At 41.0% G+C, this 27364-nt stretch overlaps 1 pseudogene; it reads left to right on the top strand.

Moving 5' to 3' along the window:
• Nucleotides 1–16831, top strand: part of LOC124521090 (keratinocyte-associated protein 2-like) — a 92249-nt pseudogene extending 75418 nt beyond the window's left edge.
• Nucleotides 16832–27364: the final 10533 nt, after the last annotated feature.

The raw sequence follows: 27364 nt of genomic DNA, 5'->3' as shown, positions 1-27364 counted from the left end.
GTACTGAAAGAGCAGACCTAGGCTGGCCAACTCCATTTTGTTCTGTGTCCTCCATCTTGAGTGATTATGTCCCCGACATGGCCCCCTTTCTGGGAAAACCGCAGATAGAAATTCCCGCTCAAACCTCAGACCACACCTACTTCCCTTTCAAATCATGCCGGGCAACCTGCACAACGGAACTCTGACCCTTCCCCAGCCAATCGGCTAAGGCCACGACCATCACCCCCCCCCCCCAACTGCCCCTAGACCCCTATAAAACCTTTGTGCTTGCGAAACACTCTCTCTCTCCAGTATCTCACTGCTGCGTCGGTGCAGACAAGGGATTGAGCTCGAGCTAGCTCGAATAAAGGCTCTTTGGTTTTGCATCGAACTCGGCTCCCTGGTGGTCTTTGGGGATCACAAATCCTGGGCATAACAGTACCTATTCAATACCACATTATTATCTCAAGGCTAGGTCCTTGGAACAGCCTCAGAGCAGGAATGTGGAAATTGGAGTCCACATTCCAAGGGCAAAGGAGGAGGTAAGAATCTAATTGCCCAGGTCCAGTTAATAGGTAAACTGGCAGTCATATCTTTTCCATGAGCTTCCCCAACAGGACTCAGTTCCATGTCCCTTTCCTAGCCCCAGTCTTGAACAACAAGACAAACCTTCACCAGAAGGGCTTAGGGAACTTTGCCCAGGTTTAGACTCAGGTGTTAATTCTGATGTTGATCATAATTGTGTGCATTTTTTCCAGACTGCAATGCTGAAACCCACCAAGTGACAATTTAGAGAAAACCCAATATAGAAAAGAGATAATCATAGCTGTTGTTACACAGGCAGGCATGGGGAAGGCCCCAGAGTCCATGTCTGGGCATGCCTCCCACTCATAACTCCTACCCACCATTTGATCAAAGACCTCTGAGTATGGTAAAAATCACTAAGACATGATTCTCTATTATATTGAAGTGGTACATTGTAAGGTCTAAATAGTTCTATTATGTTTCTATTTACCTTCTTTCCCTGACCATCAATCTCATGAAAAGAAAGCCTATGATCAGTTCTGTTTTCAGTAGTTGAGAATCCCATCCTTATCCTTATTCTGTAGATTATCTAACTGAATCTCAGAAGAAGCAAGCTACTTAGGTCAGAACTGATTCTGGGTAGACTTCATTGGGAGAACAAGCTGTACCAGGGTTAGTCAGGACATGGACACTACACAGGGAGGTTTGCCTCAGGGACAGCTACTGCTCCTTGGTAGATTGCATAGTACATTGCCATGGTCCAGGAAGACTTTAAGATCTAAGTAGAGATTCAATTCTTAGGAGTGGGGTTTAACATGGGAGCTTAGAAAATGGAAAGAAGTAATCAGTCGCTAAAGTTTGTCAAGATTAGCGTGGACCAATAACAGAACTGACTTAATACTAAGTGACCACCGCTGGCCTATTATACCATAAATAGAATTGGCTCTAGAACCTGGGTTAGAGAGCTAAGAGGCTTCACCTGTGAAGATGGGACATTCTAGACAAACTCAAGTCTCATCTTTTTTGCCTACCTTTTGCCTGTCTGCTAGCAATGATGTTCAAAAACCACTGACTTCCAAATTTTCCCCAATGTGCAGAATGTAGTTGAAACATTTTTCTAGCAAGGTCTTCAGGGACATTTTCTCCAAATAAACAGCACCCACAAGCAGAGCTTCCTAGTGAGTCAGAGTGGGTTATATTGATAGTTATAGGACATAATTCTCTCATTCCTCAGGAAAACTAGGTGCCATGAGCACCTTCATCCAGCTTACTAAGTACTTTCCATGAGAGCCATGACTGAAAGTGATTAGAAAGTGTTGTGCTATAACACTCTGCTATGGGACTTAATGCTCCAGTTTTGTAAGCAGCCTGTGAATACCTAATTCCCTCCGGACTCTAGGTGTAGCCTTCTGAAAGGCTCCATTCCCTTTACTGACAAAAAATCTCATTTTACACAGTCCTGTATCAGGACAAAAAATAACTGCCTCAGCCTTGAGGAATGATGAACCATTTTACTCATCCTATGCAAAACATCTTGTGTACTGATTGGTGAGGGTAGCTAACTTGCCAACAGGTTACACAGCCAGAGGATGGAATATCTAGAACTCCAGCTCAGGCCAGTGTGCCAAATCTGTGTTCTAGAATCTGGATTATGTCACCTTGTTGAAAACCTGACTATTCCATGGGAAAGCAGCATTTCCAGAATTCCTATATAGGATGGGTTTAGGAAATGATAGCCTGGTTTACAGAAGTATATTTATGGCTTGAAACCATGTTTACATATCAAGCAAGAACCAATTGCATTACTAAGAAACAGGGCAGACTGGGGCATCGTGAGAGGATGAAGAAATGGCTAAAGTTCAAGCCCCCACCCCCCACTTGGCACAGTCATTCAAGGGAATTTGTAAGCATGGCATCCTAACTGTAGATCTAGGATTTAGTCATTTTTTACTCTTTCCATGCTGAAATCCTGGAAACTTCAGTTTGCTAGCACTTTTAAGGTTCGGATCATAAATTTTAGTTCTTCCTCAGCCACATAAGACCCCAAAAGCTGTGTTTAATAGTTAATGTCATTTATTTGCAACCTACCTTCCCCCAAGGGTGTTTTGAGATAATCTAGTTGACAGAAGAATCAAAGTGGATGAGAAGATAAGGGGCCTAACCACATTCTCCCTGGCCTCCAAACCATACCAACAGCCTCTAAAAGCTCCCAATAAAAGTGGGTATGCAGTTCAGGTAAGATAAAGACAAAATTTAGACTCCTGAAAGTCATTAGAGGTTACATAATTTGACAAATCAATGAAGTAGGTATTCTGGATATTTCAAGTCTGCTAAATGATCAAGCATCTTTTGAATTCGAACACCTTGAATTTTGTTTTCCATCAAGAGATCCAAGTATAGGAAATTCAGATCCAAAATCCCTTTGTCTGGTAGAAAGATATCCATAGCTTTATGGGGTAAATTTGTAAATGGCTAACAATGAAGAATTGAAGGGGCGTTCAAATACAGCATGAATTCATTTATTTTAGCTAAGTTATCTCCTGTGCCTGCTGTGATGGCTTCAAAGACTTCCATTGTGATCAACTCAATTCTTTGAGTTCCCCTACTAAAGTTATTAAAACATGGTAGTTATTTCTTGAGTAGCATTGCTGTGGATCCAACCTAGATTCAATAAGCTAAGAAACAAACCTCCCGTCACACTAAAAACTGAATATTTGGAAGTACTAATACAAGTATTCATTCTGCATAACATTTAGTGCAATTGTATTCCATTTTAACTCAACATTTACATATCTTACAATTCTTTTAGTCACTTTAAAGAATCAATGTGAAATCTATTCCTTCCCCTTTTGTTTGGATTATTGAAAATATAACTCTACATTTTGTCTAATAGAATTTGGATTCTGATAGTTCACTGTATTTACAAAGTGTTAGCCTGTGACAGATTAGAAACCAACTGATCCTACACCTGATAGTTTGAGATGCACAGTCTGGGACATCCCAGGCTTTTAACTCATCTCATTTGATAAGTTATTACTGCCAGAAAATTAACCATTTTACTCCTAACATCCCATCAGGCCCAGGTTCAAAAGTTTGTACCAGAAAGTAGGAGGGAATTATTGGGGAGGGAAGTTTTTTTCTAAGAACAGAAGCCAGTTTTCAGGATGCCAACCAGCCTAAAATGTCCAGCTCCCCCCTTTCTCAACTATCTTCAACAAACAACTAGCTTTTAGGGGGAGAAATGCAAGGATGATGTTTATAGATACTGATGCCACTTCTAAAAAGCCTTTCTCTGGAATAAAAGACCAAGACCAGGAAACATTCAAACCGTGAAGGCTGTACCAAATACATATCAAAGCAAATGCCACAGGGAGAGAACCAATCGAGACTAACCCCATGCCCTCATGTTTGTGGAGCTTTGGTCCATTCAAAACACAGGATCTTGTTATTTAAGCATACAGAGCACAACTACCAACTAAAGATTTTAACACATCTTCCAACAGGGGGCACTTAGCAACCATAAAAAAAGGAAAGCTTGACCAAGTTGTGAAATTGGCTGCTTTTGCTAACTTGCCTGAAAAATTGGGGACTATATTTTTAAAGGGGGAATTCTTTTTCAGCTGGCATCTATGTTGCTGTGGTAATGTGTTTCGCCGTATCTGCTATACGGCACTCGTTCTCAATTTCATATAACCCTCCGTGGCTATCTGCTTAGCTGGTTAGAAACAGTCACCCAAGTCAAGCCCTTTTAGGACAAGTCATTCAACATAGTTGTGGAAGTCAGTCATGTTTACAGAAGCCTGATCTCTTGAACCACTTAAGAGTTTCTCACATGAGTCTTGCCACTCCCAAGGGCTCCGTTCTAGCGTCCTTGCTGCTAGGGACAGACCCAAGACTTAGCCTCCAACAGTCACAGATGGCCAGAGACTGATTCAGAAAGGAGAGTGAAGTCAGTGAGTGGAACCCATCTTAGACTAAGGCAGCTACTTAGGTTGGGGAGTTTAACACACAAGAATTGGTGAAAATAAAGACTACCACACAAGTTTCAATTCTTGTGCTACCTTGATTTGTGGTTATGCCATGTTTTATCAACTTGTTTAGAATATCTGAGGGCAAGGGGAAACTTCTGTTGTAAGAATTAAAATTTACTTTTTTTCTTGGGAGCAGGGAGAGTGCAAAGAGAATTTAAGCTTAAGATTGCCTAACAACTCTCCCTTTTTTCTTCTCCCCCTCCTTTTACTGTAATAATTGGCAGTTGGGAGAATCCAAACTCCATTTAAGTTGAGAGGCAAAGATCTGCCTTAATCTTTATTAATTCATCCAAGCTCTACCTTTTCAGTATAAGGACAAAGTAGGCATTTAGAATCATGCAGGATTAGGTTTATCAGAAAGTAAAAAAAAAAAGTTTCTGTACCTTTAGAGAGATCCTGGTGGTAGAACAAAATATTTACTGGGTACTTAATTTTTGTCGAAGCCTTAATTTTTTAGGATGTCTATTACATGATCTTGACAAAAGTTTATACTGCACTGATAGTTTCAATTATGTTGACATTGTTTTATTATAGTATTCAGCTACAATACAGTAATTTTTAAAAACTGCCTATAAAAAAATAAGAAAGCCATAACAAATAGAGCCTACAAGATTGTTACTTGGGAAAAAGACAAGTTAACAAGGAAATAAAGGCAGCAACTGAAATATGGAGATAAAATAGAGGGGTCATGAAGGTCTGGAGGTCCCCATGAAGATGTACAATTTTCACAGGACTGAAGTGTGAAGAGTTGAACAGCCCAACTAAAGAGAAGACAAAGTGAATAAAATAACTAGGTTAGGTATTTGGGAAAACAAAGTGCAAAGTGTTAACCACCCATTCATGAGAGAATAGAAGCAATGGACAGTGAGCGGAGTTGGGGGCTGAGGGAAGCATTTCCACAACCATCTAGCACCTCCACATGTAAGAGAGCTAGTATCTGGCTTTGGACCACACCTAGAGTTCAAATCACAGTACATTTTACAAGGGATACTTTGGGCAGTTAACCTCTGAGTATCACCTATCGAAGTTGATAGCTACCTAGGACTGAGTAGTTGAGTTTCGTTTAACTGGCAGTGGGCCAGTTCCTGCATGCATTTTCAGGTAAGTCAGAAGTAGAAATGGACGATCTTAAACACCTCAGAGGAAGATTTCTACATCAGTTCTGGTTTATCAAGGTGACAGGTACTGATTGCCTCACTGAATCAGACAGACTATTATATCTAGAGTTTACTATTAAGGAGAATTAAGTGTATACGTGTACTAAGCAGCAGCCCTTAAATGATTTTAGTTTATTAAAGCAGACCAGAGAGATCTGTTACAGTTAAGCCACAAAAGAGGGAAAAGACAGCAAGGTATATGCCAAGTGATTATGATAGATTTATACCACCTTTTTATGTCTACTTGGCCATTTAGTCTGATGCAAACATGTACATGACTAAGCTCATGATATTTAATCACTCATGTTGCCACAACAAGAGCTTCCATTCACATAATGGTAGATGCCCCACGTTACCCACGGTTGACATTTGGAGTCAGTGTACCAGGGAACCAGGTAAGCAGATAGGACTTTGTTCTACAGGAAGTGACTATTCCCTTATGATGCCTAGCTTCCTGCTGAGCAAGGTAAAAATAACATTCACCTGATTATGTGTAGTTTAGGCTTATTTTAGAGATTGTTTGCTATTAATAGAGGTACCTAACACTTAACTATGACAAAGCATTGATGAAATGTTTGTTCTATTTGTATATTATAGCAAGTCATTGTAAGGGCAACTTAATTGTATAGATAAAAACACTTTAACCCAAAATAAACAATTTCCCAGGTTGAGAGATTGAGAAAACTTAGACTCTGGGTCGCAGATTTCTCTAGAAATGGAGCCACTGTGCAGTAGTTACTAAGAAATAAGTGAACCAAAATATGTAGAAGCATTCAGAATAGTACTATCTTGGGGCGCCTGGGTGGCGCAGTCGGTTAAGCGTCCGACTTCAGCCAGGTCACGATCTCACGGTCCGTGAGTTCGAGCCCCGCGTCAGGCTCTGGGCTGATGGCTCAGAGCCTGGAGCCTGTTTCCGAGTCTGTGTCTCCCTCTCTCTCTGCCCCTCCCCCGTTCATGCTCTGTCTCTCTCTGTCCCAAAAATAAATAAACGTTGAAAAAAAAAAAAATTTTTTTAAAAATAAAATAAAAATAAAAAAAAAATAAAAAAAAATAAAAAAAAAAAAAAGAATAGTACTATCTTGGCTCCTGTTGCTACTGTTTATTCCTTGTCATATCCACACATGTATTACAGACTTAACACTTATCTGTTCACATTTGGTGACCAGGTTCTATGTATTTGAGCAAAGAACATTTATATTTAAGACTGAAAATTCTTACTAACCTAAGGAAAAGGGAGAACTAAAACCATCAATATCCACTCAAATTTAAAGCCAAGTGGTACAATGGATTAAGGATAGGGAACAGAATGTGAACATAAGAGGTGAGCTGAAAGTGGTATAAAATTAGGCAAGAGTATAATTAGTATGGAGACATGAGAATGGAACCAGGAGAATACTGGAGAACCCAAACAGAAAGGGCTATGCCACGGATCCAGGGTGTTTTAAACATCTGTGAATTGACCACAAAGCAGAATAGTTTCCAGTTATGGGTCACAACATAGTATGAAACAAACTACCTGCTGCATTTCAATGAAGAATTCACTATGGAGTACACCGAGTAGAGATAAACCCGGCTTCCTCACTCCAAATTTCAGGTATTCTTCTAAACATCAACATTGCCTAGATTGAGGTGCCCGCGGCACTAAGTCCTGTCTGGTTCATCTATTGATCTGATAGATCTTCCTCACCCTTGACAGAGGTAGAAGAACCTTTCAAATAAGCATTCTAAAATACACCCAATTCCAATGAACAATGAGGATGGGTGGAGACCAGGAAGGTATGCAACAGGTAGCACTCTAGAAAATTCCAAACTCAAAAAAAATAAAATAAAAAATAAAAAAAATTTAAAACAATTCCAAACTCCCCTTCTACATAGGTGGATCTATTAATTCATGTTGTTAGTGATAGGGACATGCCAAGTATCAAACGAGTTGCAAAGATTCAGGCAATTTATGGACGATCAGATCATAAATGAAAACAAACCTGTAAAATACAATTCCAAGTTTTCAGTCTTGTAAAACTTTAAAAAACCTGTGAATCATAGTTACAAAGTATCTATTTGAGGGAATTTTGTTACCAGACAAGGTCCTATCCTGTATATTCTTTGGACAGGGAAAAACATTGACTGGACTTAAATCTGTTAGCATTAGCTAAAGTGACAAACTTATTTGACAGCTGGCAATACAGGTTAAGTTCCCTTCAGCCTATTAAGTGTTGAGTCACATCAAATATTGGTCAGTTTCCCCATGCCTATGTCTTCTAATGTGTTTAGGCATTTTATAGGCAGACTAGTTCAGGGGTACCTGAGTGACTCGGTTAAGCGTCTGACTCTTGACTTCGGCTCAGGTCATGATCTGTGGGGGACATTGAGCCCCATGTCTGGCACCGTGGGTCCTGCTTAAGTTTGTTTTGAGAGCAAGAGAATCCCTAAGTAAAAAGACTGGTTCTGTTTCAGTAGTCAAGGGCAGTTACATAACAGTAAATGTGGAAGAATTACCTTCCCCCTAAGACAGATCTGTCACCAGTCTCTTAGATTTTGTCTTTGAGTAATCATGTTACATTAGCTAAGACCATGATTGGCATTTGAAGACTCATTTTAGACAAATGTTTATTGCTGGATTGGGGGCCAAAACTTAGCTTGGGAAAAATACTGAAGTCTATCTTAAGACTGGGTAGAGAGGACAGGACCACTCTTATTCTAGGAGATCTGAGTAGTAGTTTTCAAAACAAAGCAGTAAGTAGTTTTCAAAACAAAGCAAGTGCTGCCTGTAAAAACAGTAACTGCCAGTAAAAGCAGGTTAAGGTAACTTGACAAGGCGTTTCAGGTTGTAGAAACTTTTCCAGTTACCATGAAGGATTAGTTGTCTCTACAAAGCCTCATTTCTAGTGGCCCACAAGGTGAAGGAAACCACTCTTGCATTATTACTGGCTCCTACTTACAAGTTAGCCTGGCCTATTATATAAGCTAACTGGTTAAGAACTCCTAGAAAATGCTTTAAGTATTATACATAGTTTATTATACATAATTTTAAAACTATAAAAGCCACAGGTAATACTTGAGATTCATTATCCTTACTATCAAGAAACAATCCAGAGAGGCAGCAGTGAGGAGAAAGCACCGGAGCTTCCAGGTTAGCGTTATCAACGTGTGACAAGGTAAATGGGATCCCAGCTCCCTCAGATATATAATGGGCTAACACACACTTCTGGCTTAAAGTCTAATTCTTAAACCAGGTAGGATATTTAAGGTATTTAGCAACAAAGCCAGTGATCTAGTGCCAAGTGTTAAGTTATTCAAAAACATCTTAGTAACGGCCAAATCATTCAAAGCGTTTTACAGTATAGCTTCCAGCTGAGTGATGCTCTCTGCCCTCCCAGCTATGACTTGCCACAAAAAAAGCTAGTACCTCCAGATGACTTCTCCATTGGCCTCTGGAGATTTATTGCAGCTCAAGGGTGGTTGAATGGTCTGCGCCCAAGATATAATAAGGCACATATCTGCATCTGGCCATCAACAGGAGGTCTAGATCTAGACCTGAAAGTACCACAAGCATCCTCCTCCTCCTCCCCCGACCCCCAACAATGCTGGGAGGTTCCTGAGAATCAGGCAGATGCTTCGCATGCCATTCAATCACCCCATGGATCTCAACGGTGGCCACCTGCATTATTAACTTCCACACTGACACTGCTCCTAGGCTCCCATTCCTCAACTTTGGGGCTGCTGGGGACTCGCACCACTAAGGGACTTGCCATCTTAGCAAGTACATCACTTTTATCACTTATGAAGTATTTCCTTAATTAGTACAGACAGTAAAGATACTGACTCTGCTTCTATTCTGTAGCCACTCAAATAGCTCACAAAGCTTTGCATTGTGTACTGTTTGAGGTGATATGCCTCCAAAACAGAAACCGATTGCTCATGTTTTAGCCCTTTAGGACTATAAATGAGGGCATGATATCAAAACCCACTTTGTTGGCTTATGCCTACCACCACCCCCACAGTATCACGACCTCCCCCAAATATCCTCCATTATTTTTGGACCTCAGATAGGTTCATGAAAAAGTTGGTTCCAGTTCTGGTTTGGCCTGATTTATGTCAACTGCCCAACCTACCTTCTAAGAGGTGCCAAGGGTATGTGAGAACATGTTTCACCATGTGAGGACCAAACTATATTTCTTAGATGAGACTTCCATATTCCACTGGACACCTTGACCATACAGCTGCCTAACTTGAACCTGGGGCTCAGCCTCACCACAGCTTTTTAACACAGGTCTGAGGAAGAGACATGCTTCTCTTCACCTTCCTGCTCCCAACACAACTTCCCCTTGGCCAATTTAGATACTGCCAATGAATGCAAACACCTGGTGGGGGCGCAGGGACTAGCCCAATTCTAAATTCCAATCCAGGCTTAATCAGTTTACCTAGGAAGTCTTGAGTAAGGAGCTATTCTAAGGAGGATTCCTCTCTACTTTGAAGACAATTTAATTCAGTTTGATACCCATTTACACTGGTCCTTATGCAGGCACAACATCTCCAGTCCTGTTAAGTCTATCAGAATCTATACTTCAGTTGGCTCATGAAGGGTTTTGGTAACAGTCCATCACCAGCCTAACTGGAGTGGAATTCAACACTAAGAGGTAGTTTCTCCCACAATGAAGAAACTCTGGTATGCATTTTGGAGGTGGGGGGGTGGGGGGGTGGGGGGCGGTGGTGGTAATGAGTGAGGCTCTGGCTAGGTATTAAATGCTTAAGTACTTTTTCTCTTTATGATATCACTAACTCCATTGGAAAACACTCAAAAAGTAAGAGCTACATGTGGTATTTTTCCAGTTTCCTCTACTTAGAACAGCCATGAGTTAGTAAACTAAGCTTTAGACTGTGCTTTTAGACATGGCCCTGAAGATTCCAGGACAAAGTTTGCCAACAATAATCAAAATGATTGCTAGGGGTGTGGAAGATGGCCATATTGCTGATGGAGGATGGTATTAAACACAAAGGCAATCATTCTGACAAAGTCCAAGTAAATAGTTTAAATGGTTCCAATGTTCTGATTCCTGGGAATTTCCCTCTTGAAAGGTTTGAACTCAACTGGCAGCAATAGTGAAACTACTTTCTACACAAGTCAGCTTGGACCAACATCTAAAACATGGAAAGTGAAGTTTAAGAGGGATAGTAGGCCCCCCAATGTTACCTTTTATCTATTCCCACGGGATAGCCACTAGCCACTGAGCACTTGAAATGAGTCTGAATGGAGATGTGCTGTAAGTTTAAAATGCATAGCAACTACAAGAAGTACCAAAATATAAGCCCTTTAGTTTTTGTATTACATATTGAAATCGATTGTCTATTGGGTTAAAACTGAGTTTCATTTAATGGGGTCATTAGGATTATAGTATGTGGTTTGTACTTGTGTTTCACATGTGTCTCGGACAGCACCATTCTAATGTCTTTATAAAGAATTTATAGGAGACTATGTGCCAACAACCTTGTCATCTAGAAGCTTTCCACAAATGCTACTTCAGAAGTTGAGGGTTCTCTGGGATGAGAACTTGATCTCAGAATTAGACAAGATCACAAGATTGTTCTGTTTATACCACATCCCATCTACCTGGGAATTCCTAAACCTCAGACATGACAACAAAAATGTTACATCAGGTATCTTTAGACAGTGATTGCTTGTCCTTTAGTTGCTCACACCTAGTGTAAACATCCCTCAAAGAATTCTCTACTGCTTCTGGAAACCTCACCAGCAGTAGCACAGACCAAAAGCCATCCTGGGCTTTTCCAAGCTTCCCCTTCCACTCAAAACCTGGCCTTGCTTCCACCCAGGCCATCCCACTGGGGGAGTGAGACCCTTCCTGCTACTGCAGTGAAGCTTCATTCCCTTCACTCCATCCTTAGGTTCTTCAGAAGCCCTTTCTATCACGCAGTTGAGGAAGATTGTGCCTGGATTCCATATCAGATTTTAAACAAGCCTTTATGGTTTTTTCTGCAAGGGAAATTTAGGCCAAAAGAGAAGTCTACTCAACACTTTTCAAAGTTACTTCGGAGAGTAACAGCCAGATATGAAATTCATTTCTGACTCCCAGCCAGCCTCCCCCCTCACCCTTTTCTGTGGAGAGTTGTGTGTTGCAGTTAAGCACCTTCGGCCACAGCTGGGTGTTTGTGTTCCTTCCTAAGCTGTGCTGTACGTTCCTAAGAGCGCAAGGCCTCCTTTCAGAGTGTGCTCAGCACAGGGCTGTTGAATCTAGTTGCCTTCAGACCAGCCTCACATTAACACAAGCTTCAGAGAAGAGTTATTTGCTCCCAGCCAGTCACTTGCTGCAGTCACCTGTCTCCTGGACCATGGCTCAGGTTTGGGAGGTGGGGGAAGGGAAAACTGACCTGGATCACCTCTGGCCACCACAGCTCCCACCCACAGGCTTCTACAGGATTTTTCCCCTGGAGAAAAAAATGTCAGCCTTTGGAGTTCAACAGGATTAGGTCCGTGAAAGGACTATTACGTAAGCAAACTGCTTTATGCCTCAAAGGATTCAGAACCATAGTGAAGGTTGAAGCTTTCCAGTGAGCCTTTTCTCCAATTCCATCTCCATTTCATGCAAGACCTCAGACTTGACAACACTGGAACAGACATCACAGAAGCCAAAGACCCAGACTGAGTTCATTTCTACTTAAACTTAAGTTTGCCGTAGAGGAAACGAAATGAGGCCTAAAGATATGGAGTTTCCCTAGAAGCACTGGGAGAATTGAGAAGTTAATGCTGTAATCACAGCTGCAAGCTTGAAGTGTCTTCCTGAATGAGGACTTTTTTTCTTTTAAAACTAATGCGTCAGTATTTTTTCCTTCAACAAGCTTAAGTATATTTTAAACACTTTCAAATTATGTTCCCTAGTACCTTGAATATTCTCTGGGGCAGTAGGCTGATAAAAATGTACATTTCTCCCCTGCTATTCCTAGAGCAGGTTTTTGGTTATGTATCAAGATTGCACACACACAACACAAAGGTCCAAAAGCTACTGGCTTGAGTTAGGATAGCCAAACCACGGGAATCTACCCCAAAAACCAAGAGCACACTTTACACACTGTATGTTAAACAATTTGACAAATTTAAAAAAAAGGATAGCCAATAATCCATCAGCTACATGTAAGATTTATGGTGAGTGGGGGCTCTTGATATTCAGAGTGCTGCCTTTAACAAAAACCCTTCTGAGAAACTGCTTCTCTCCGAGGCACACATTTCAGTTTACTTGGTTACAATTTCTATCATTGAATTCTCACCTTTAATAGTTTTCCTACTCTTCTTGCTTAGTTCTAGTCTGAGGGGCTGATTACAATTAGGATAATAATGGTCTGACTACAGACACTAAGATTTAGTGCTAAGAAATAAACTAAGCAAACAACCAATTTCCTGGGAAGGTAGCACTGAACTCTGGTGTGAAGCAGCTCTGGGTAACCACTGAATACTAAGCAGAAACCCAAGTAATGAGTTGAACGCAAAATCGTCTTGCCACAGCTGAAGAATTTCTATTAATGACACCCTAAGGGTATGTCAGGGTTGGAGTTACAAAGAGCTAAATCCCAGACAAGTTTCAAGAAAAAAGAGGTTTGGGTTGAACGGAGCCCAGTGGCCAGAAAGCAGACAGAATGCACATCAGGCCACAGCTCAGAGGTAACCACACAGATAAAAAGGTCCTAGAGCATGGCCAAATTCCCATTGGCAGAGAACCCTGCACTGCTCCAGGTTTTGTTCTAGAAATTTGACATTTAAGAAGCTTGGTGTTATTGAACCCCTTCTCCCCACTCTTCAATTATGGTCTTACAAGAGTGACTACTAACCCTTCATCATACCCTAGTTTGATATCTAGAGCCAAGTGGCTCCAGAAGCCTATGCAGGAACACCAACATACAGACACCAGTTTTTTTTTTTTTTCAGACACCAGTTTTATAGGACTCACCTGCAGTGGAGTCCTTTAAATAGGCAAACAGGTGTTGTTTTGGTCTGCATTTTTAAGGGAGAAAAGCAAAGCTTTTCAGGGTCTCCAGTTAGTTTTCTACTGGGAAGTCAGCATTTGGTCCAGTAGTACACTGAAGTATTTTGTAGATTTGAAGTTGTGTATATGGTTTGCTTTTCGTCTTTTCCTTTCACTTTTATATTTAATGAAGTTTACAGAAATGGAAAGGGGACTGGTAGACAAAATATACCATGCTGTTCATCTTAGAATTCACTTAAGTTTAACTGAATTCTTCATTGCCAGTTAAGTCACCAGTATACCAGTTTCTGGAATTATTGGAAGCAGAGAAATTTTGCCATCAGTAAAGACACGATTACAGGTGAGACCGCTACAGGAGGAGTAACGAGAATATTGGTTTTCAGTGTTAGGCAGCCATGAAGAAGCAAAGCCATTAATTGCGATCCCTGGGCCTCATCCTGCTGGAGCATTCCCTCCCCTTACCCCAGTTCTAGTTATAACCATCAGTTAGCAAGCAGCAGCGTCTTTTGGAAAAGCTGGGACTCAAGACCCCAGATCTCATCGGTCAAGTGATTCTGCGTCAAGCAAATTGCCAAGCAAATTGCCAACCCCAGAACTATACGTGTCTTGAGCACATTGTCTACAAGGCAAGATCTTTGCTCTTCTTGAGCCCGGCTTCCTTCACAAGTACATTAACAAAATTAATTCCCCACTGATAGGGGTGAGGGTAGACAAAGTTGTGTATCCTACTTTTTCCATATTTTTCTTAAAGCAGGTAGACCTAGGTATAGTTTAGGTATAGTGCGATTTTTTACAAGAGACCACTTTGTTATACAGATGACACACTACGATTTGCTGGGTAGCACTTGGGAAATCATAGTCCGGATTGTCACGTAGGATGCTCTTGATCAGTTTGTTACAAAGATGCCACATTATCGACTTCCTTTGTGACATTTTGTTAATAAGCTCAAGGAAACTTCACAATCCTCATGGTGCTTTGGGTAACCATCTAAGTCAAATTTCTTTACTATTCCAACTGCAAAAGCTCCTATCCGTTCCTCATCAGAAAAGTGATCTCAGGTGAGCAATTCTGACATTAAATGAAGAGTTCAGGGAGAGGTAATACATTTCCCCCCTCCAGCTCCACATACAAGTAGGTAAGTTTCAGCCCACAGGTTTTGTATCATTTTCAGGTCAGACAAGGGCTTGCAAAATGAATGTGGTTAAAACTTAACTCCCTGGTAAGAGGGCTCAAAAGCCACATGTGCTAGAAGTTCGCTTTAGTTCTTCACCAACTTATCACTAAAGACACTTCCTTCCCCCAAAGAAATGTAATTCCAAAGTATTCTACATTTTTCTCCCACGGTTTCCACCCAAGCCAATCTAACTTTTAGTCTCAACGCAGGGAGGAAGGAGGTGGTTTGTCCTCACTTTTTGCCATTAGTCTAGACAGCCGTTTCCAATGGAGACTTTAGGACTCCAACTGAACGCTAGAAAAAAAAAGTAGGAAATTTTTGTGAGGAAAGCTAGATTACTGAATCTGCTTTGAGCATAGAAGCTCTAAACTTCTGTCCTTTTAAGGCTTATACAACTGAAGTTAGTTGGAAGAGTGATTTGATCAACCATCTTCTAAGTGGGAGGTTAAACAGAAGTCAGTTAAAAGCAGGTGACTTCTCAGCGAGGTTTGAGCAGAGAGAAGAAAACTCAAAGTTCAAGGTTCAATGTTGTCGTTTTTTTATATTTTTTAATGTTTAAGAGAGAAAGAGACAGAGTGCAAGCAGGGAAGGGGTAGAGAGAGAGGGAGACAGAATCCGAAGCAGGCTCCAGGCTGTCAGCACTGAGCCCGACGCTGGGTTCAAACTCACAACCTGGGAGATTATGACCTGAGCCGAAGTGGGATGCTTAACTAAGCCACCCAGGAGCCCCAAAGTTTAAGAACCGCCCCTCCCCCCGCCGGACTCCCAATAACTATAAAAGTTTCTCCTCTATCTGTATTTCGAGGAAGACATGACTGATAAAGTGACTTCAGGAAGTGCCCATAACATCCTACATAACATAACAAAGATATTTTCGGTCTGCAAATGACTGCTTTCGAGTTCCTCGATCTGTTTGCTTAGATACCCGTCTTTTTCTTCATTCTCCTTTCACTTCTAAAGTAAGCTACCCAAAATTTCCCTTGAGATCCAACGAGAAGTTTGGTTCTTTCCACCCACCACCTCCTTAACCCTCAGAGAACCCCCTCAGCTACTAGTACGCCTGTAAAACCGCGAACTACTTCACTCAGTGACCCACACGCCCCAACCCTGCAGCAGCACGGCAAACAGAGGCGGCTGCCAGCCAGCCTCCTTTTTATACTCAAAGCCCCGCCTTCTTCTTGGGTGCGGACCAATGAGAACACCGAGGAGCCGGTCTACAATTGGTCCGTGATTTCCGGCTGGTGAAAAAAAATAGCCTTCCAAATACCCGGTTGCCAGACCCTCAAGCTTTAGGCTTCTCACTTTAAAAAGTCAGTGCTCTCCCTCTGCTTTTTTTCCTGCCTGGTAAAGGTCACTGAGTTGTTGAAGACATTGTGAGGGAATAATTTAGAGTCATCTTCCAAAAGTGGCTGAATCAACTACCCCTCTAGCACTTAGTCTTAACGTGAAAGATTTTGTGAGCCTTAAGGAGAAGCAAAAGGAGAACCCTGAGGGGCCGACGCATGCGCAGAGCAAAGGCTCAGGTAGGCTACCTTATTTCTTGGCCTGAGGCATCGATTGGGCCCAAGGGTAAGATGCAGGTGCCTCTCTGGCACGCTCCTCCCTCATGTACTTGCTACTCTTCACCAGGATGCAGATGGTAGCCACCAGCTTGTCTGCAGCGAGTAGCTCGCCATTCACGGGGACTGCTGGGCTTTGGCCTTTTTGTCTTCTCTCTGACCACTTTCAATAATCTGGAGAATCTTGTCTTTGGCAAAGGATTCCAAGCAAAGATCTTCCATGAGATTCTTCTCTGCCTCCCGTTGGCTCTTTTTGCATCCGGCCTCACCCACCGAGTCTGCCTCACCACCTGATTCACATTCTCCATGGTTGGCCTATGTTACATCAACAAGGCCTCCTCCACTCTGTATCAGGCAGCAGTCCCAGGCCTCACACCAGCCAAAGTCACAGGGAAGGGCAAAAAGAGAAACTGACCCCGAATGTCCAGTAAGGTTGATTCTTTGTTTAAAACAAAACAAAGCAAAAGGAAATATGAGTAGCTTTTTGGTCAGACACTGGTGTTAGAGTCAAACATCCTTACCCTCAGACAGTGCTAATGATCTTCATGCTCACCTGTGTGTGTCATTCATTTATTTTCTTCATTCACAGCTGTCATTAAAGCCTATGATTCAGAGGAAGCAAGAAGTGACCTAGTGGGAATGGGTTTTGTCTGTGTTTCTCAGAATCCTCAGGATACACATGTTTCTGAAAAGCTCATTCGTTTGTAAATTTGGGGGTAAAAAGTACTATGTTTAGACACTAACAATCCAACTGATATAAATAAGTGATTTAATTAATAGAGGAAGAGAGGCAAAACTTCCTTACAGAATAATTTGAAATGATATATGTCCCTGCTCCCCAGTCCAAGAGGTAGAGTTTAATTCCCCTCCCTTTGAGTGTGGGCTGGGCTTAGTGACTCAGGTATCTATAGAACAGAGTAGAGAAAGGGAAAAAATAATAATTTTACATACACCTGAAACTAATATTATACCATATGTTAACTAACTGTAATTTAAACTAAAACTTAAACAATTTTACAGTGAAGAAACCTGGCAAACATGACCTTAACCAAGTGATCCAGGTTAACATCACCAGCGGTAAGTCATGTTGCTATTAAGTACCTTTTGGTATAATGAGAAGAGCACTCCATCCCCATGATATTCCTCTTCAAAACCCATAACTCCAATATAATCATGAGAAAAATATCAGACAAAACCAAATTGAGGGACATCCTATAAAATCCTGATCAGCACTCTTTAAAACAGTCAATCAAGGCCATGAAAAATAAGGAAACACTGAGAAACTGTCACAGACCAGAAGAGACTAAGGGGATATCACATGGAATCCTGAAACAGAAAAATGTATTAATAGAAAATTTGATGAAATCCAAAATGTTTGGAGTTTAGTTCATTATATATGTGTGTGTGTGTGTGTGTGTGTGTGTATATATATATATATATATATATATATATATATATATATGTTGTGCTTTGCCCTCAGCTTGCCTTTGGCTCCCACATCATTCCCCCCTGAACCATTTTGACTATATATATATATATATATATATATATATATATCATGTTGATCTTTTAGTTTTGGCAAATGTACCATGATTATATAAAATGTTAACATTAGGGGAAACTGGATAAAGGGAATAGGGAGCTTTCTTTACAGTCCCTGCTACTGTTATATAAATCTAAAAGTATTCATAAATAAAACATTTGAGATGTCTAGGAGTGAAGAGCACCCCCTTGGACTGCCCACTTCAGATTTCCCCATGGTGTCCCAGGATGCTATTGGAAATACTGGTTATTTTACCAAGGCTTTAACTGGAATGTCATATTTGAGAGTGACATGCATAGACTCCAATATGACCAGACAGCTTTAAGGAACTAAGGTTGACTTTATGAAGCTTGGAACCAATAAAGGCCCTTGGAAATGTTGGCCTGATACTTTGGTAACAGGGTTCCCAGCAGCCTTACCAGGTGAGTAAAGAATGTCATTTCCTGGCAGGTGCAGGAACCTCAGGATATCTTGGGGACCTCATGAAGAGGAATTCGCCCAAATCTACAGGTATTGTAGACATGTCTGATGGCAAGTATTTGGCTTGACTTCTGGCCTGGAGAGTCTACTAAACGTTCAATCTAGCTTCCTTATGAAAAGTTACAGCAAAGCAAATTTAAAAGATCTATATGTTCAATTGCTATTCTTGCTGAGCTTGTATAAATAATTAAGCCGAGCTTGTTAAAACTGGACTTGTTTTACGAGATGAATTAGTCTTGATTTGGCTACCTCTGGAAATGAGGGTAATTATAGAGAAAAATTATGTTTCAATAACTCATCTCTGTAGATGTTAAATTTTAATACTATTTAGATCCTAATTTTTCTGGTTTCCTCAAACATTTGGCTGTGGCCCTCCAAACTAAGGTTTCCAATCTTCTTCCAAAAAGCCTTTTCTTCCTGTAAACCTATCAATAGGTAAAGACTATAGTGCTTTACTCATAAATTTCTAAATGGATATGCAAACCATATCTTCCCTAAACCTGATCTGACAGTTACTGAAACTCATCCCATATAAACCCAGGAAACATGGTTTATTTAAAGAATTAAAATCCTAATACAGCCAAGGATTTAACCCCAAAATGGAAGGGCTCCTACCAGGTCATATTATGTCCCACTGCAGTAAAATTAGAAGGACATTCTCCATGGGCTCCTATATCAATAATTAAACTGTACCTTCCTCACAAGAATATAGTATGCCAGCTGACAGGCCTTCTTATTCCTGTGAACCTGTGGAAGACCCCAAATTTATCTTCAAATGACAATGAAGGACTTGAGGAAAATTTGATTAACTATCAAAGGCTGTTTTTATTGGGCTTTTTCCAATAATAGTAACCATATTTTGTTGTCTTTTCCAGTGTCTCCCTGTATGTTGCCAAGACTCCTTCACTGTCATAATTTCCAGCTGGTAGATAATCCTTTCTATTCAAGGAGGTTCAATTTATAGTTATCTACCTTGGGCTGGCTGCCTCTGCTTTTGGTAACTCCTATATATAAATTCCCTAACTGATGAATATTGACCCAAAGGTAGGAACATCTCTATGCCCCTACTCAGCAGGAAGAAACTATAGAAGATGAGATACTCTGCCTTCAGCAACTTTAAAGATTTAAGGGTCAAAATGGTTGGGGGGTGGGGGGGAATGATGTGGGAGCCAAAGGCAAGCTGAGGGCAAAGCACAAGCTGACACCCCTGCCCCAGGTGGGATATGTGTGACATTCCACAGGCACTCCTGGCTGCCCAAGAACAAAGGAAAGGAAAAAACCAATGGTTAACTGATAGAGATCACAGTTATGCAGAACATGAGTCTCCATCAGTTTATAAATGCCTTAGTAAATTATAAAAAAAAAAGGGGGGGGCAATCTTATCAGTAACCTATCTCCAGAAACCTATAGACTCAGTTTCCTGGAGCCCCAAGATCACCCTCCCCTCTACAGTGATGTGAGGAACAAAGACAAGAAGGAAATGGTAGGTAAAATTAAATTTCCTTATAACCTGCAGCCCATTGACAAATACTTGAGACTGGCAGAGTATAACATTTCTCTAGGAACTCCCTGCTGTCTTGATGTTAATACCTGGCTAGAGGAAAAAAACAATCTTAGCTTGACAATAGCTAGGCCTCCAGTGTCTCTGGAGTCTTCTTTAGCATATGAAAGTCATGTTGGAAAACTCCCTTTTGCCTTTACCTCCCCCAACTCCATAGTATATAATCAGTCAGTCCTCACAACCCCAGTGCCGATCTTTCTACCCACAGGTCCTGTCTCTGTGCTTTAACAAAATCACCTTTTTGCGCACACACAACAAAAATTAAATAAAATTTAAAAATAAAACATTTATTTGAAGGAAAAAATTAGAAAAAGAAACCCACAGGAATTTTAAAGATAAAATACAAGTCTTCAAAATCTTATGCCTATAGCAAGCTGCTTTAAACTATACCTCCTCTAGACTTGGTATAAGCACTTTTCCATTTTTAGAGGTAATTTAGAGCAAAAGTTTGAAAAGTGGTGTGTTTAGCTAGATGAATCCCAAAGCTGTTTGGAGGATGGGATAAGGCCATCCTGGAGGCCAGGATGGAATTGAGGCTAAGAGGCCAGCTGGAATTGAGCTAGGGTATAACAAAGCAAGAAGTCTAAGGCAATAAGCCAATGGACAAGTAGGAACAAATTGACTTTTTTATTTCTGTGATTGCTACCAGTGCTTTCTGGGAATTTGCTAATTCCAGTCATCCATTTTCATCTTGAGTGTTCATGTATCTATAGTCAGGAGAGAGAAGATTCTCTCCTGAGGCAGTCAGTAGCATCAACATTGCCAAATATGCTTGCAAAGTATGTGTTTTTAAAAAACAACACCTAAAAGCCAAAAAACAAAGCACATTACCTACTATGGGAGATACAGTAAGTAGTAAAGAACATGGACTATAAAGGGGGACAGACCTGTGTTTAATTCTCCACTAGATTTAACTCTGCTTACTAGCTCTATGTTCCCACACTAGTTAACCTCTGTAAGCTTCAGCACCTCATCTGTGAAATGAGAATAGAGTGCTTACTCATAAGATTATTGTGAGGGTTGATTAATAACATGTATAAAAAGCATCTAGAATAGTTCATGGCATATACACAGCACTTACTATTACCTAGATATGTTCTACATCCAATCCATATTGACTCATTTAATCCTCACAACAATCCTGTCATTCATCTTTATGTTCCAAATGGAGAATCTGAGCCACAAGACAATGAATAATTGGCCCAAGGCAACATAGCATATAAGCGATGGAGCTTGATTCCAACCCAAACAGTCTGGCTCTAGAATCTTTGCTTTTAGCCAGAACACTGCACTGCCTCTTCTGTTATCAGAAAGGAAGAAAGAAGAAAGGGGACATGGCATGCTGAGAGGTCCAAAAATAGGTACCTTGATAGCAGGGAAATGGTCAGCTCTACCATGGTACTAGAAATATATAAATAATGCAGGTATAAATTGGGAATGATATTAAACTCATGTCTAAAAGCCAATTGGAGTGGTAGCACTTGCTTCTGCAGGCCCAAAAGTCAGTGAGAACATTCCTTTATAAGTCATGTAATAACATTGTAAAAGTAAAGTTTACCAAATTAGAGACATGCCCTCCCCACATGCTTATCCCAGCATTTTCTCAGTTGATTTCCTGGACAGAAAGCTCAAATACCAGACAGTCCAATTCAAAACTAGACCCGTGACAATCCTCACTGTAGAGGAGCCAGCCAACATTCCACACTTAATCATCTTTCTTCAAGGTGAAAGCCAACCCAAGCCTGAGGCAACATTCTTGAAGGCTTCTACTGCTTCCCAGCCTAAGTAGAGGGCAACCACAAAAGTGAAGGCCCAACTTGGACTCCTAATTTGACAACCCCATCTCTAATTTACTGTTCAAATGTTACCATCCTTTGGCTAGTAGGTATTGAGCCGGATGGCCTATACTTTGACTCATTTAATTCACCCTTGACACCCATGAGATTAATATTGACATTACCATTTATGAATGAGAAAATTCAGGTTCAGGGGGATTAAACAACTTTCCCTAAGTTACACAGCTAGTGAGAGTCAGAGCCAGGATTTAAACCTCAGTTGTTCAAATTCCAAGGCCCTGCTCTTCAGCACTAAGATATACAGTTGAGGTTGTCAAGAAAGTGTATTTGAAGGGCAAAGCCAGTAACAACTTGTCATGGCCTTATTATCCCTTTTTCCAATGAAAGATCCCTAACACCCACAAAAAAATAGAAAATGGTTCTTTCTGCCACAGAAGCCATCCATAGGGACAGGCACAGAGAGAAGAGGTGCAGGAAAAGTACTCCAATTTTTTTTCAACAGCTTTATTTCAATTCTGTTACTTTTGAACCAAGGCAAACTGCTAGACTCCAAATCCTACTCAACCTTTTTGTCTCCTTTGCCTCCACCAAAACCTGAATTGGTGAAAGAGGAAACGGAGGAGAAAAAGGGTTTGTGCAAAGAACAATTCCAGTTTCAGTTTTCCTAACTCATTCTAAACTGGACTAATTCCAATAGGTTGTTCACTAGAACTAATTGCTGCTCTCAGTGCATTCTGATGCCTGCTTGGATCCTGTGCCTATTCTTTGAAGAACAAAGGTAGCCAGGGAACAGGTGGTGGAAGGCGGCCACCATCCCTACAAGCACAGAAGAAAGAATTCTCTGTGTTGGTGGTCTGCCCTTTGGAAGCTGGATTTGTTACTCTAACTCATTGTATGGAGCTGATGGTGTTACATATACAGATATATCATAGTATTTATTTGATCTTTTACAACATCCATGTGATATTGAACTTCAGAAGCCTAATTTAGAATATAAACAGACCTAGAACTTTCCAGTTCCTTCTCATGCCTATATTTCTATGTCCCCTGTTTGAAATGAGAAAGCAGCTGCCCGTGTAGCAAAAAGCCTACCTATATAGACTTTCTCATGAGTCTACCTATGGCAGCATCCATTCGTCTACTACTGTAGCTTAAACCCTTAGTTCTCACCTATTCCTTTTCTCTACCCTTCCTACTGTGTTCACTATTTGCAAGGTCCCACCTTCTAGAACATTCTCCACACTATATCCAGAGAGGTCTTTCTAGGACAAAACCCTTCTCTGGCTCCACATCATGATTGGGATAAAGACAAATTCTTTCCACAGTAAAAAACAAAAACAAAACAAAAAAGAGGAAGGGAGGGAGAGAAAGAAGGAGGGAGAGAAAGAGAGGGCTCATTTATTGACTGATTCAGTCTTCCATCACTCAAGTGCCATCTCTATTCTGGCCCCCTTTGGTTCTCCTAGCATTTCCCCTCTACTGTTCCATCCTCTAGTACATCTTCTCTCTTTTTATTCTCCCCATCTCCTGGCTAATTCCCATTCATCCTTCAGGGAACAACACAAGTTGTGTCTTTTTCAGAAAGCATTTCTCTATTAGACTCCCCAAAACATAAGTTAAGAACCTCCCTCATGTTCTCTGAAAGTAAAAAAAAAAAAAAAAAAAAAAAAAAAAAAAAAAAAAAAATCTATAACCTCTTGTTACAACTCTGTTGTCATCATCTGTTCACTTGTCTGTTTCCTTCACCAAAATTGAGATCATGGAAAATATGTCTTCTTATTCACCTTTATGGCCCAGTCCCTAGAATAGTTCCTGACCAGAAATAGTTACTCAGTTATGATTTGTGAGGGAACGAAGGAATGAAGGGATGAGTAAATGGCCAGGTTACTCTATCTAGGAATAAATGACATACTCAAATGGTGTGATTGAGAAGAGTTTAATAAAGACACCATTTATAAAGGTATAGACAAGGTAAAGGAAAACCATAAGAAAAAACGAAGCATCCTGGGGCCAGCTACAGCAAGAGCTGGGACGATCTCTAGGTCTGAAGATACAAAGAGAGAGAGTACCTTCCAGAATCCAGAAGAGTCACTGAAGGGGAAGAGCAGTGGACAGGAGGTAAGTTCAGTAGTGGCCTTCAGTAGAGGATACATCCAACCTGAAGTGACCTGGTGTGATGGGAGCTGAAAGAGTAAAGTGCCTGAAGGCACTCTCCTCCTATCCTCCAATCTCCTGCTACTGCCTCTCACTGGTCAAACCCACCAGACACCAGAGGGCAAGGGAGCCCATGATGCAATCAACACGGTCAACTTCTCAAGGCACAGAGCAGGCTGGGGAGGAGATCTGAAAGAACTAATGGAAACTAGGCAACAGTTTCTTTCCAAGAACAGAATCACTGGCTGCATCCTAAAGGTTAAGCAGTTTAAGAATAATAACCAAAGAAAAATTGTCTTCTCTGCAGCTGGTAAGAGAATTATTTCTAAAGAGAGAGAAATATTTGATAAGCCAGTTCTTATAAAGAAGAGCAATAGGCTGGCACCCAGGTTTCTTGCAGAAGAAGCCCCTTTTTCTGGATGATAAATGAGAGAAAGGGAAGGAGAATGGGGTTGAAACTTGGGGCTAGTTTAAGAGGAAGAGGAAGACAACAGCCAAGGACTGGGAAGAAAGAGTTAGGAGAAGAAATCAATCTAATGGAGATTTTCCAAATGAAATTGTGGGCACTCTGTACAATGAAGTATCTTTCTGTGGTCATTATAAACTCACAGCAAGAATGTTTACAAAAACAGTATATGATCACTGTGACTGGATTTTTTGTGAAAGTTAGTGAAGGAATTTATTTACATCAAGATTGGTACCAGGCTGCCAAAGACAAGGGTCCAAGAAGGAAGACACATTTCCTTAGTCAACCAGAGAAGGAACTGGGGTTCAGAGAAGTAAAGTGGCTGAATGAAGGCTGAACGAAGAGCATTAGAGGAGACAGAGCAGGACTCAAAACCTGGGCATTTTCCTCTGTCAATCTGCCTCCTTCCATTGTGTCGCTGACACAAGAGAAGGGCATGTGAGAAACTTAGGTCTCTGGAATATAGGAACCATGGCTAGGTACTTCTTATCATTTACAGCACATGCTGATAAGGATTAGAATTAATGGAGGACATACTTTGTGCCAAGGACTTTATGTGGGTTATCTTGTGTAATCAAAGTAACCCAGGAGAGCTTCCACTACCACCGCACTTCAGTGATGAGGAAGTACATTGGAAAGATGAAGCAACTTTCCCAAAGTGGATACTTAGAATTCAGCTTTCAAACCCAGCCAGTCTGTATTTGTAGATCATCTCAACAGCTGTGAGTATATTTACTCATTTTCAGCATTTTAAAGGGGAGCTTTTATAGCCTTAAAAAAAAAAACCCTACAAATCAGGGTATTTTTGAAGCTGGGTTGACACCAGCTCTAAAATACTATGGATCTGTTATCACGAGGCTCCCTTGATTTTAAGCCCCAATTCCTACTGTCTTGCATACCTCAGTAGCTGACACAGTTGTATTTTTCACATTTTCTCTTTGAAATGAGACTACTGTGTGGCAGCTCTGGAATCCCACGGTGCTTCTTCAGGACCCCACATGTTAGAAGAGGTCCCTACAGTGACCTCTGCAGCAGCTCGTCTTCTCCCTGCAGGTCTGCTTCAGATCCAGGAGCTCAGAACAAGGCAGAATGGTTCTTTCGAAAAAAGGAAAGGAAGAGGAAGCATTGTTATTCTCTGTGGTTCATATTCCTAACAGTAATGTTCCAAGCACTTAGATTTTGGTAGTACTTATCCCACTGATACTTCATCCCACAGGGATGGTATTCTGCCTTTATCCGGAATGTTTTTGATGAGTACTATGGTCAGAAATGCTGGTTTGACATGTCTTAGGCTTTTCCTTAAAACACTTTGTCTATGGATAGTAAACATTTAACATCATCATTACATTTCATATCAACCATGAGTTTTGAGATGACATTGTTAAACTTTCATTTCATAGACAGTAAGAAAATGTCACATAGAGAAGTAAGTGACCGGGGCGCGCCTGGGTGGCGCAGTCGGTTAAGCGTCCGACTTCAGCCAGGTTACGATCTCGCGGTCCGTGAGTTCGAGCCCCGCGTCGGGCTCTGGGCTGATGGCTCGGAGCCTGGAGCCTGTTTCCGATTCTGTGTCTCCCTCTCTCTCTGCCCCTCCCCCGTTCATGCTCTGTCTCTCTCTGTCCCAAAAATAAATAAACGTTGAAAAAAAAAAAAAAGAGAAGTAAGTGACCTATGTCATAAGTCAGTGGCAAAACCGGGACCAATATCCAGTGTTCCTGACATCAGAAGAGATTAATTCATCTCCTGAAAATGTTCTGTTTTTCCTTCTCGTATGTCCAAAACCTCTGTTACCTACACAATAAATATCAGCCCTTTAAGAAATACCAGATCCTAATAAGTATTTAATAAGTATCTAATAAGTAGCAGTTCTTTCATGCTACATGTTAAGGGAAGAAGCCAGCACCAGCCTTCCCTTACAACTCCATAGCCGCAAAGCATTTGCTTTGGAGTCAGAAAGCAGAATTAGAATCCCAGCTCCATCTTTGAATCTAGGGATAAATCCCTTCACATCGGTAGGTTTTAGTTTTCTGTAAGATAGTAGACACTGCTAGTTACCTGCTCAATGTTTACTCCCCTTTGTATCTTCTACTAGAAACCTGGCTTAGTTCAGAGCATCAATGTGCCAGATAGAAACATTGACTTCTCTAGACTGTCTCACAGCTAAGGGTGCCCACTACCCATGTGATAAAGTTCTGGGCAGTGAGTCATAGCTGAGAGTTTCTGGGAAACTTTGCTTCCCTCAGTAAATGCTTACCCACCCCTCACCTCGTCTTCCTACTTGACTCCACTTTTCCTTTTTTTTTTTCCCCCAACACTTGAATATTCATTTCCATATATTTTTTATTACTTTATTTCATGGATGAAATAACTAATTAGTTGAAATTAGAACTCTTCATCCCTTTGATACCAGCCAAAGGTACATTTGCAAACACCCTCCTTAGCACCTCCCTGGAGAGCCTGCTGAAACTGAGTCTTCCTTAAAAGCCTGAAGTTTTTATCAATTTGTTTTCAGAATCTCTCAATTTTTGAAGAACAACTCACACCCCTCTAGAGAGGATCCAGACTTGATTTCCTTATCTCTCTCTTCCTTATTTTAGTCCTAAAGATGTTGAGCACCATCTCTACAAGGGGACAAAGGAAATGATTGGGTATCTTCTCTTTGTCATTCAGTTCCACTGTCAGTTCTTCTCCATTGTGCTTTCTACCCAGGAAATAAGACTGATGGGCTGTATCACAGGGCTCTCCTTCTCTCTGGCTTCTAGGGGAGCCAGCAAGGAACCCTTGCAGAGATCAGAGGGAGGAAGGAATATGAGATCCTGGCTCCTTCCTTTAAATGGGCTGTGTCTCCTCAACTGAGGTCACAGATCCTCTCTCGTGTCTTCTCTTCTGCTTCATTTCTTCACTAAAGAAAAACCAACCCAATAGGTTAGAGATTTCAAGCTTTTCA

The sequence above is a fragment of the Lynx rufus genome, unplaced genomic scaffold, assembly GCF_022079265.1.
Source record: "Lynx rufus isolate CCGP_SWC_20201006 ecotype Redwood Valley unplaced genomic scaffold, mLynRuf1.p SCAF_3, whole genome shotgun sequence".
Lineage (NCBI taxonomy): Eukaryota > Metazoa > Chordata > Mammalia > Carnivora > Felidae > Lynx > Lynx rufus.
This window is presented reverse-complemented; position numbering and strand designations above follow the sequence as displayed.